The following is a 10,278-nucleotide window of genomic DNA, read 5'->3' on the forward strand; positions in this document are numbered from 1 at the left end:
CTGTGGTTCCTGGCTCAACCCGCGTGAGAAGCATGGCAAGGAGGGTGAAACAAAAAAAGAAAACACCCGTAACTCATGTCTGCTACAGCAATTGTAACAGATCCCTTTTCTGTATGTTGAGATATATGGTTGTTTGGTTGTTTGCGCCTGCTGTCTGTTTTGTCCCCTGTTTAAAGAGAACAGCTGTGCTAGGGAGGTACTAAGGTATTGTAAGCCTGTAGCACAGCTCCACCAAAGACAGATAGTGCTTTTCAATGAGGTGGCTACTCACCTCCTCCACCACCTCTTATGGAGTAGAACCATACTTTTAAACCAATATATTTATAGTTAAATAAAGGTATTATAACTATTCCAATAAGATGGTTTCAGTCAGTATGGACTGATTGAGATGAAGGTTATAACTACATAGTATAATAAATATAACAATCTAACAATATGATCAGGCTCATGAATTACTTCAAACACTGCGATTGTCATCACATTCATTATGAATCATTTGAAGAATTAAAAAAAACTCCCTAGTAAAATGTCAATCCCTTTCCTATCCTTTTCCTCCTCCCTATTCACACTGAAAAAATGGTTGAGATTTAATCTGAGGTGCAAAGTGCAGCACTGCCATCTACAGGAAATTCAAGTTGATCAACTAATCAACAAAAATACAGATAGTTATATGCATACTGACAAGACTGCAGTAATCCATATAACAATAAAAATGCAACATGCATTAATTCAAGAAACGTTAAATACTTTTTATTTAGTCACTGTGTAATCTAGCATGTACACTCTCTAGCCTACGACTGGGTTATGAGGCTACTCTTACCTACGCTAATCCAAATCCTTGTTCTACTGTATATACGACAGAAAACTGGAGCTTCAGTAACCTTTTGGAGCACCGTCTGATACAAAAAGAACAAGATCTGTCGAATTTAATAGTTGTTTATTAATAAACAAGAATAAAAAAAGACATCTTGACTCAAGATCTGATGCACCTCCTACTCAATAGTGTGATCATGACTAAACGTTTCAAGTAACTAAATTTTTGATGGAAACATAAATTACTTGAAACTACAACATCAACCACTTCCTATGGTCCTCTTGGATCAAAGATCCTTCATGCTAATAGCAGGATCCATTCCCCCAATATCTAGTCAAATCCTTACAAAGAATTAGAATGAGAACCAGGATCACTGGTTTTACTAGGCAGACTAGTCTCATCCCAGATTCCCATTGGTGGACTGTTTATCCCAGTGTGAGCTGGAGGATGTGACTGGAGGAAGGGGCTCCAGCCCCCCAGCCCTGGCCCCTGCCCGCCCCAGGCCGTGTGGCTCCATCCCTCTCAGGCCTCTTCACACCGGCGTGATGTGCCTGAGACAGAGACAACGACCGCCGGTAAATCCAACATCATTCATGGCTGTCTATGCTTATGAATTTAATAACTTGCTTATGACTGTCTTATGATTATTTCTTATCACTGTCTTGTGATAATTGTTTATGACTGTCTTATGATTGTTGGTTATGACTGAGTTGATTCTAGAAACTTCTTGCTTATAAGCATCAAATACAGAACCAACCCATCAGTCAGTCAGTTACTGAAATAACAGTCAACCATGGCCTCCCTGGAAGAAATGTAGTATAACATGACATTGTTGTATGCCAAATGCTAAAAATGTTTAAAAAATAAATAAAAATAAATATGTAACAGCTAGTAAGAATGGTCACAATGGAATCACACTATTTAATAATATTTTTCATGAATTAAGGACATTTTACTGTGAAGAAACTCTGTACAATCTGACTGAAAAGATGGTTTGTCCGAGCATAACGTTTAAAAAAACCTTTCCTCTAACCAGTTTGTCATGCATTTATTCCAATCCCACACATGTTTTTGTTTTATCTCCCCGCAAAAATACAATTAAATACTAGTATTTTAAACGTGTGATTAATCATGATTAATCACAGTCTATTATTGTGATTAACTTGATTAAAAACTTTAATTGATTGACAGCGCTACTGTAAACATGTGTTGTTCAACACTGAAAACTGAAATACCTTACTTACTAAGGAAAATACTGAAGATCCTGAATACACCCTGCACCTGTATGTGGAATATAACAAATGACAAAACAAGAGGTTAGCGATAAATGAGCACGCACACACACACACACACACACACACACACACACACACACACACACACACACACACACACACACACATATACACACAATATAATAGCTGTGTACAAACTGTTACGTAAACTAGGGAAACAATGGTGAGTGTGAATCCAGATGAGTGGACCTCTATACTAAGCAAAACCAGACAACACTAACTCATTTAGTGCCGATGGTAAATCAAGTTGTGGATGGACCTTGAAACCAGGGGAACGTTATTTTTTATTTTATTTGTTATATCCCTTCACTTGCCAGGTCACGTGCAATCGCACGCCTCGACATCAATCACACCATCAATGACACAGAGTATCAATTATCAATTATATTCAAGTTGTATATGTTATACTTGCTTGCTTCAACGTTCAGCAATGTTCTTGGTTATAAGTAGGCTAGACAAAACAGCAGCCAGTTATTCAAGTACTAAATAGTGCATTATTTTAACTGATTTTAAAAAGCAGTGTGCAGCGAGATAGACTCCTTACCTTGTCCTAGATGGTCTAAGAAGGTTTTCCTTTATTATGCTTGATCATAAGCGAGTATATTTAACTGAGAGATCATTAATGTATGTTTTCGTAGAAGAATTGTGCAAAATAAAACAATCTATCTATATACCTCATTTTTAAATAAATACATAATTTGTAATTCAATATAATGTATTAATTGAAGAAAAAGCAGTTTATCTTTTGAATTAAATCCGATTCATGACTTCTCAGATACAACAATGTTGTGGTCCTTTTCTGGGATTTTCCACTCCGCGGATGCGAGGGCACGTGCTTTATGGGCGGTGCCGTGGCTTCCTATTGGTTAGTTTATTTACGGTGAAACAGTGTTGTTTTTAAGAAGATTGGCAGGTTGCGTCCAAACGCAGAGATGAGGGGTCCTCACTACACAACATTGACATGACCCCCAGCTCAGTGGTCCACAGCAAATTATTGGTGGAATTAGAACGACATTATAGCACAAACCAACCTGATCAGTATGAACTTGAAACATTCACAAAGCCTGTAGATATTCTCTGTGAGAAAGACATTGAAATAAAAAAAGAAAACGAGCCCACCAGGGGGTATACCATTCCTGTGAAAGGCTGTGTTACTGTAGTTATATTTTTACTTTTCAGGAGATATAAGCAGCCCAATGAAACCTGACAATGGCATCAAGATTTGTATGTTTGAGGTTGGTTGTCAAGTAGGTGAAGCATGAAACGTAAAATGTATTTACATCGCCCTGTCCTTAAACCTTGTGATTGTAACCCTGAGCCAGGACATGTTACATACTTGTTCCTCAGACCTGCTCCTGACCATCATCCTGAGTGTGGTGTCTGCTCTGCTGGTGTGAAGGGTGGCCATGTTAGCAGAGGTCTGTGTGGTCAGCAGATGAGCTATGTCCTGTATGGTTATGGTGCAGCCTCTTGGCCAACCTCACCTTATGCTCACCGAGTTTAATAAAGGACATTTAAAAATTGCCTAAATAACTCTTTGAGCCATCAGTAGCTCCTAGCATTGATACTTTTTAAAGTTTTTTTAAACATTTTGAATTTTCAATAAATGATGTTGTGTCTTTTATGTGTTTTTTTGTATTGCCTAAAGTGTGTCAGGTGTCAAGCGGTCATCCTGGGCAGACCACCACCATGGTGTTTGGCCCCAGCCCTGAGCCTCTCTGTGGGCCTAGAGAGCTAGGGGCTCCTGGTTCCTCTCCTGGGGGCCATGGTCCACCTCACTTGCTCCACTAGAATGGGACAATGACAAAGAGCCCTTAGATACTGCATAGGGACACATTCATGTTTACTAGCTTAGATTGATAATGTATCTGTCAAAGTGTGGCTGATGCATAACTTGCTAAATTTTGGTCAATTCTGAAACCATTAAACCTAACCGCAACCACATTTGAATCAATTTGTGGGAGAGACTGCAGAACCTAGGACACATTACAGCAAACAAGGAAACACAACACAAGTGGCCTTTACTGGCAGGGATGAGGAGCAAGTTCAGCCACAGATTTGTTCTCCCCCGTCAAAGTACAAAAAGATTTGGACAGTCCTTTATTCCAGCTGCACTCCGACTCTACAACCAGGCCCTGCAGGGTGGGGGAGACCTGGAGATGGAACTTTTGGAACTTTTTACTTATTGAGCCTGCACTGTTTTATGTTTTTTATTGAATGTTTTTCTGTTTTCTGTACTGAATGTTTTCTGCCCTAACTGAGCTGTTTGACAACAAAATTTCCCCATTGGGGACAATAAAGGTTTTCAATCAATCAATCAATCAATCAATACTCCACAACTGCTGACTCAGTGGCTCATATTCTGCTAAATGTAATTGCGAGAGGATATCCCTGAAGGCATATGTGTACAAATTCACAGCCCGCCAGGCCGCCACTGGTGTAAAGACATTTAGGCTCGCTGACCTGTCATAAAACTGAGATGAAAAAGCACTAGGGCAGGCAGCTATCACATCTGCCTCACTGAGGGAGGAGGGTCTTAAGACGCTGTAATTGACGCTCACTCTCCCCCCAATAACCACATGACGAAAAACAGGAGCGTTGTAAAGCAACGACTATGAATCCAGCTGATGGCTGTGAATCCAACGATGGAAACACTGCACTGGTAACACTGCACACTTGCATCGGAATTACATTGGGAATTGTCTTTTTGGGCAGAACTACTACAAGTGAGAACCAGAACAGTACAACAAGTGGCCACTAGGGTTTGCGGCGTTTCCAGGGTTACCAGGGCCCAGCATTTCCAGTTACCAGGGTTACCAGGGCCCAGCATTCATGTAATCTAGATCAGAATGATCCAGATTCTGTCTGGCAGTTGAGTAATCTAGGAGAAACCAGCCAGCTCGATCTGATCCTGGATAGCAAACAATATTATTCTGATCCAGAATCCAGATTAAATGTTTTGATTGAAAACCTTTTTTCAAATACTGGACCCTGGTCTGAATAGAACCAGACCTGAAAGCAGCAGGTAAATCAGTATCGCTCATCTGTCCACTAGATGGCAGGAGAACCATGACAATCAAGCACATTTTTTTTTACAGCTTTTAGCCAATATCTTTTAAAATAGAGGATTTAAAATCCCCGCTCCTGGACCGGCGAAATGCATTCTGGGATGCAGTATGCATACTGCAGTGTAAACGGTTGGCTGGTATTGGCATACTTATTATGAATTTAGTATGCAGTATATACTCATTGAGTATGCTAGTATGCAGTATGCTAATATGCCATTTCGAACACAGCCTAAGCCTTAGTGCTTTTTCTTTCCACAGAGAATTGATTGACTCTTGCCTTCACCCCCCCCCCCCCCAGGAGGCCCCAGTGGGACATCACTCACCGCCTGGCCCTCTTCCCCTGATGAATGACATGCCATCTCCTCCCGGTCTAGTCTTCCCTCCTGTACAGGTCCGACTGCGCCACCATGCTCTTTGTGGCAATACAACACCCCTAGGTGGAAGTCACATGGGCTCCCGGAGGTCCCCCCTCATGTCTGGCTCCCCAGCCGGCCAGCCTTCCCCACCTCCACGCCTGCTGCCTAAGCGCCCCACCCATACCCATTGCCTTCCAGATCGCATTTGCATTTGGAAGTGGTAAATGTCACACATTTGGCTGTAAAGGTGGAGCACAATGAGGGAGACCGAGACCGGAGTGGGGAAAAATATTTAACAAAAAGATTTATTAACTCAAGATCAAAGTAAACTGTTTTACATAAATTAAATGGAGTGTGTCCATCAGTATCAGTGGTGTGTGTATGTATGGAGAAGTGGAATATGTAGTGAAAGCCGTGTTGTCAGTGGAAACCTAAAATGCCACAAAAAGCCACAACAAAACAGAATAGTGAGCGTGGAGAGGAAGAAGGGCCGCAGGATTGGAGAAGCAGGGCTTTTGTTAGCAGCAACTGGTGCCATCAGCAGGTGTGGCTGGTCAAGCCTAATGAGACCAGGTGATCGTTCTCCAACCTGTAGAGGGCAGCAAACAGAGGTCACACACCAAAGGAACCAGCATCCATGACATCTCCCCCCACAAAATCCCAACCCGCCAACACAACCCCAAACCAAACAGGTAACCTTAGAACCTATAAAAATTATCCATCCCCATATACCCTACCAAGTCAGTATCCAGCCCTGCCCATAAATATATGTAACCCAAAATCATAATCAAAGCCAGATACTAAAACCAAAACCAATATAGAACGAAAACGTTATGAAAACTGAAAAAACATACCCAACAGGCCCACCCAAGAAAGCACCAACAGGCCCCGGCAACCCCCCTCCATCCAACCCAACCCAACCCCGGCAACCATGGGCCCTGGAAGCAGATTAAGAGGAGAGAAGGGTGAGAACATGGAGGGCACAGGAAGAGATCAGGCATCATGGACAGAACTGCGGCCGTCGCAACCTAAACAGAAAGAAACAAAAACAAACAGAAAACCGCACGCGGTTCACGCAGCTTCATCAACTCTGTGCGCCTGCCAGGCGATAAATAGGACAGTAAGCTTTCCAATTTAGCCAGAGTCTCGGAGTTCTGTAGCCAAGCCATCAACACAGTATCATCAGTACTAGGTGCCTCCTTGTCCTGTTCTGCTACCACAGGTCCAGGAGGAGACACAGACGCAGACACAGAAAGGACAGGTTTAACGAATACGTCGGCAGACCCAGGCGCCGCAGCGTCCGCCTGTCGTGCGTAATACGGTTCTAGTAGATTAACGTGACAAAGTTGAGTCGGTTTTCTCCTCTCTGGAGTGGCAATCATATAGTCACCGCAACACTTCGCTACGGTGAACGGGCCCTGAAACTTGGCCTGAAAAGGTGTAAGGCTAGAATTCTGTCACCTAGAGCGAGGTAGAGGACCTACGCAGTCTATGATGAGATACTCAAACGGCTTACTAACAACCGAAATAGGTGATAAGGGTGCCGGTTTGAGTGACTGGTTCGGTTTAGTGGGTTGATAATGCAGTAATAACACTTTAATGATGCAGTAATAACGCAGTAATAATACTATAATAATGCAGCAATAACGCTGTAATAATGTGGTAATAATGCAGTAATAACACTAACAATATGGTGATAATGCAGTAATAACACTGCAATAGTGAGATGATAATGCAGTAATATCACTTTAATAACACTGTGATAATGATACAATAACACTAATAACAATGTAATAGGCCTAATGCATTAATAACACTATGTAATGATGCAGTAATAACACTGTAATAATGAGATGATAATGCAGTAATAAGACTTTAAAGAATGTGAAATGTCAGAATAATAGTAGAGAGAATTATGTATTTCAGCTTTTATTTCTTTCATCACATTCCCAGTGGGAGCCTTCCACAAGCTTCCCACAATAAGTTGGTGGAATTTTGGCCCATTCCGCCTGACAGAACTGGTGTAACTGTGTCAGGTTTGTGGGCCTCCTCCACACTTTTTCAGTTCTGCCCACAAATGTTCTATATGATTGAGGTCAGGGCTTTGTGATGACCACTCCAATCCTTTGTTAGAATACCACAATTTGTTCTGCACAATACAGTATGTTTGTTTAAAAAAATGGAGGAAAGAGCTAGCATATGGTGCTATGTTTGAATTATGATATGACTGTTTGATCATGAACACAGTATTATGATCACTGTGATTGTGTTTTCACATTTTCACTTTGTGATAGGGGAATCAGAATCAGAATCAGAAGACTTTATTGCCATGACATGTAAACATGTTAGGAATTTGGTTTGGGACAGTGGAGCACGGTTTACAGCAGGACAGGTGCAAGACAGGACAAGACAGTGCAAACCAACATCATAGTGCAAGACTCATAATTAATATAAATATAAAGTGCAGAGATCAAGTGTTCAAGTGTTCATATCCAGACAGTCCAAAGCTCTCTGGGTGGGGGTGGAGGGAGGGTAGATAGATAGGGGTCAGGTCAGGGGGGGGGGGCAGCAGCATTTAGGAGCCGGATGGCTGTGGGGGAAAAGCTGTGTGCATGTCGGGCCTTCACAGTTTTTAGGGACCGCACCCTCCTGCCTGAGGGGAGCGGGGCGAAGAGACCGTGTCCTGGGTGTGCGGGGTAAGCCATGATCTTCCTGGCCCTCCCCAAAGCCCTACTTTTAAACAGGGCCTCAAGGGGGGGCAAAGGGCAGCCAAGAGGGGGCAGACTTTTTCTATTAATTGTGTTATGTGAGTTATGTGATTACTACAAAATAGCCTCTAGCAAGGATGGAACAATTTATGTCTGCCATTTTTACCATTTTTACCACCTGTAATTAATTCTCAACTTGTTTTCACTCAAACTCTTTTATCATCCTGGAATAATGAGTATGTATATAAAACAGTTGTTTTTCTGAGCGTTTAGCCTGAATAAAAAAAATTTGTGGCACAATTTATGAGGCCTTGATTATCTTGTTTTTCTGTTGAGGTTTACAGAGTGAAGCCCTAGTTAAAGACATATGAATGAGTGGGCCATGTGTTAAAAGAAGAAAAAAAAAGCGCAACGCCATCCTTCCCGTCCACTCCTTTTTCACCCTTGGACAGAGAAAGAATAGGATCAACAGAGAAGTCCATCTCACTACAGCTTTTGAATGCATTGCTTTTTGAATTTAGAAGGGTGAGTGAGTGATCAACTAGTTCTGTGTGGCTCAGTTGGTAGAGCATGGTTAATGTTAATGTTAATTTTATTTATAATGCGCCCCCCATCCAACTTTTACATCGGCCCGGGGCGCAGCCCGGGTAAAGGAACAGATAAAGACAAAGACAAGGAACACAGAAAGCAATCAGACACAGACGACTTAAACGTAAATCTCAGGCATACAATTCACAACAAATAGGGAGTAGACTTAGGGAATATCATTTAGGAAGAGGTGGGTTTTTAACTTGGCTCTAAAGGAGTCCAGAGTGGGGGCAAACTTGATGGCAGAAGGGAGCGCGTTCCACAGGGTCGGTGGTGCTAACAACAGTAAGGTTGTGGGTTTAATTCTCGCTGAGACCATATAAACTCACTGAAACATAAATCAGTTTGGAAACAAGCGTCTACAAAATGCATACTTAATGCATTTGCTAAATGGCATATATAAATAATTAATTAATTAATAATTTGACATGGCATAAGATCAACAACACACCTAATGATGACCTTCAAAATCATTATAAGAACGCGTATATTACATCTGACTAACCAAAGGATACAACTGCTCTGATATTAAGTGTCATCCATTTGTGTACTTTTTCAGTCAACTCGGTTAAAAATCTCACTATGGGATATGCAGCCCAGCATACCCTATCCACTGAAACCCTATTCAATCAGGAGCACTTTGCATGGCTACTCCGGCCCCCTCCAGTGATAGTCTCGCTTGGCAAAAAAACCCATTGGGGAACATTGATTGTGATGAGTCCAAAAAAGTAACTTTTTAAGAAATGAATATTTCATTGTTTGTCTCAGTCTGTTCTTTCCATCTGGCCTGTTAAGTTACTCTATGCTATTGGTCCCACAATATGCTATTGGTAACACTACCTTTAGAAGTCCTATATTGTCAACTTTGCTAGGACTCAATGACAGACCAAGGTTTTGTGATGAACAAATACCAGTTGTCGGTTTTGAGTTCACTCTTTGACCTTATATTCCATTGCAGAAAACAAGCCCTTGATTTGCCAGAGGACATGTGTTAAAACAAAGCTGTCGACTAAAGCCATGTGTTATCTTCCCTCCTCCATTCTTCGATGTATAGCAGTGTTGTGGGACCACACAAGGCTGGCTTTGATCAGTGTTGACCATATGGACACCATATTTACAGCCCACTCAGAAAAGCCCCAAATGCCATTAGTCGCTACCATTTTTAATTTTAAACAGATGGCTGTGTGTGCCTGAGGCCTATCACAGCCCATTCTTACTCTTCAATCTGACTCACTCTCTCCCTCAAACAGACATATTACATTACACACATTCATACACACATGTGCAGGCATGCACACAGACACACACACTCTTTTCACACTTTTTTTTCCTCTTTACTCTTTCTCTCAGTACAACAGAGAGCATGCCACCTGCATCTCTCCAGCCTACGTATATCCTCTGTGGGAAATGAGTAGAATAATGATATCACCGCTAAACGATGTTATATGT

This window comes from Nansenia antarctica (genome assembly GCF_963989245.1).
Source record: "Nansenia antarctica genome assembly, chromosome: 10".
Classification (NCBI taxonomy): domain Eukaryota; kingdom Metazoa; phylum Chordata; class Actinopteri; order Argentiniformes; family Microstomatidae; genus Nansenia; species Nansenia antarctica.